The sequence below is a fragment of the Vulpes vulpes genome, chromosome 14 (assembly GCF_048418805.1).
Source record: "Vulpes vulpes isolate BD-2025 chromosome 14, VulVul3, whole genome shotgun sequence".
NCBI classification, from domain to species: Eukaryota; Metazoa; Chordata; class Mammalia; order Carnivora; family Canidae; genus Vulpes; species Vulpes vulpes.
Window position 1 is genome coordinate 99,700,213 of NC_132793.1, and position 3,076 is coordinate 99,703,288.

At 36.1% G+C, this 3,076-nt stretch overlaps 1 pseudogene; it reads left to right on the top strand.

Annotated features, from left to right (window-relative positions):
- Nucleotides 1-986: 986 nt before the first annotated feature.
- On the top strand, nucleotides 987-1,507 carry LOC112921873 (small ubiquitin-related modifier 2 pseudogene; annotated as a pseudogene).
- Nucleotides 1,508-3,076: the final 1,569 nt, after the last annotated feature.

Here is a 3,076-nt window from a genome sequence, read left to right on the forward strand (position 1 = left end):
GACATTTAACCAACTATTCCACCGAGGTGCCCCCTTCCATTGGCTTTTAAGCCATACTTCTTTGCATTACTTCTTGGTGGTTCTCATAGAATTATAATATACATACTTGATTTATCACAGTGTACCTTGAATTAATGTTACACAACTTCACATATAAAACTTATAATAGTAAAATTCCACTTACTCTTCCCCCTTTTATGCAATTGTTGTCATATATTTACCTTTTACATAATACATTGTTATGTCATTATGCTAAAGAATTATATTTTAAGAAAATAATCTTTCTTTTTTCCCATATATTTACCATTTAATCACTCTTTATTTCCTCTTACAGATTCAAATTTCCATGCAATACCATTTATCTGATAATACCTTTATTTTTTGCCTTCATTTTTTCTTATTTATTTCACTTTCATTTTTGGAAGATTTTTATACTAGATATGGAATCCTAAATTGATGGATTTTAATATGTCATGCCATTCTCTTCTTGACTATTTTTTATGAGAAGTCAGCTGTTATTCTTATCATTTCCCTTTATGCTACCTCTCTAGAGTTTTTATCTAGCTGTCTTTAAGACTTTTTATTTATCTATTGCTTTTATCATTTTGATCATGTGTGATTTTCTTTGTATTTATCTCCCTTGGGGTTTGCTCTCCTTTTTGGATCCGTAAATTGCTGTCTCTGATCAAATTGGGAGATTTTGGTCAATATTTGTTCAAATATTTTTCGTGCCCTATCTATGCTCTTAGGCTCTTGGTTTTATTATCTCCCCTCAAGCCCCTATCTTGCCATCCCAGGACTCCAAGTACATGTATTCTTAACTCCTTCAAATACCTCTCAAAGGTTATTGAGATCTTATTCTTTTATTTTCATTTTTCCTCTCTTTCTGTTTCAGTTCAGATAATTTCCATTGGCCTGTCTTGAAGCTCACTCATCCTTTTTTCTATTCTGTCTAATCTGTTCTTAATCTCATCTGATAGGCGGACCTGGTACCTCTTTTGTGAAGCGGCAGCTGAGGAGACTCTGGCACTCGCCATGGCGGACGAAAAGCCCAAGGAAGGAGTGAAGACTGAGAACAACGATCATATTTATTTGAAGGTGGCGGGGCAGGATGGTTCTGTGGTGCAGTTTAAGATTAAGAGGCATACACCACTTAGTAAACTAATGAGAGCCTATTGTGAACGACAGGGTTTGTCAATGAGGCAGATCAGATTCCAATTTGATGGGCAGCCAATCAATGAAACAGACACACCTGCACAGTTGGAAATGGAGGCTGAAGATACAATTGATGTGTTCCAGCAGCAGACAGGAGGTGTCTACTAAAAAGGGAACCTGCTACTTTACTCCAGAACTCTGTTCCTCCAGACCAAGAAGACATTCTCAAATAGAAAGCCATAATTTGTTTCCACCACATCCTGACTACTACAGTATAGTTTTCTCTATTCTTTCATTTTCCCCTTCCCCATTCCTTTATTGTACATAAAGTAACTGTGTATGTGCACAAGCATATTGCATTTTTTTTAACTAAATGGCCAATGGTATGTTTTGATCGACATCAAATGGAGATGGGATGGGGGAAAATACTGCTTTTGTGAAAATACCCCCTCTCTCCATTAGTGGCATGTTCAGTCAGCTCTTATCTTTATATTCCAGTAAGTTATTTTGCTTTCACTGTTTAACAAAAAAAAAGAACAACATAAAAATCCTTGCATACCTTGTTCGATCAGAGAATTTTAATGTTTTTCACTTATCATTGTAAAACCAAGGACAATTTTATAACTTTTTTGTACGTAGCTGTTACATGTAGGGCAATCTGTCTTTAAGTAGGGATAAATTACTCTAAAAGAAATGAATCCTAGATAGTTTTCCCTTCAAGTCAAGTGTCTTGTTGTTTAAATAAACTTCTTGTTTTAAAAAAAAAATCTCATCTGATAGATTCTTAGATATTTTAATTTTTAGTGTTCACATTTCCATTTAGTTCTGTTTTATTGTTTTATATTTCAAATATCTTTTGAAATTCCCCTTCTCATCACCATTATATCATCTTTTACTGTAGACTCTAACATACTCATCACAATTATTTTGAGATTTTATTTGCTAAAGCTAACACGTAGAGCAACGCAAGGTCTGCTTCTATTGACTGGTTTTTCTCTCGACTATGTGCCCCATTTTCCTGTTTTTTCTCATGTCTAATAAATATTTTATTATATCCTGGACCTTATAGATGATGTGCTATGGAGACTCTGGATACTGTTACCTTCCTTAGACAAATATTGATTTTTGTTCCAGCAAGCATTTAAACTACTGGCAGATAACCTTGATTTTTTGGAGGCTTTATTTTAAGCCTTATTAGGGTAGGTCTTTTCAGTTTTTCCTTTTTCCTCAGGGGCATCCCTTACTCATTTTGTACATGGTTCTTACACCTAGAGTTTGAACCTTCTGACATTTTATTTTATTTATTTTTAAAAGATTTTATTTATTTATTCATGAGAGACACAGAGAGAGAGTAAGAGACATAGGGAGAGGGAGAAGCAGGCTCCTTGAGGGGAGCCTGATGTGTGACTCAATTCCGGGACTCTAGGATCATGCCCTGAGCTGAAGGCAGACATTCAACTGCTGAGCCACACAGGCACCCCTCTTCTGACATTTTAATAGAAAAGCTGAAGTGTACAGCAAGCTCTATTAACTTGTCATAACTTGTACTCTAAATTGTATATTCATAACCCTGGGGAGTTGGTATAATATCTGCTTAATAAGATCCCTAGAACTTTCTTCTGGGTACCTTGGAGTCTTGCTCTGTGTCTTCATAGTGCAGGGGTCAGCCAAGGATTGAGAGCCCACTGAATGCAGATTTAGAGGTTTGCTCTCACATGACTCCCTCTTTTTCTGGATATACTCCTTCAACTTTCAGCCATTCTAGCACCCCTGAGCTCCAATCTCTGCTTGGCCCGTTTGGAATTCTATATGAAATCGTATACATCAAGTAGACTGGGGAGTGCTCTCAAGGGAAAAAAAAAAAAACCATAAATAGGGATCTCACCTAGGATGTTTCCCCTTTTTTATGGGTAGTAGTCCC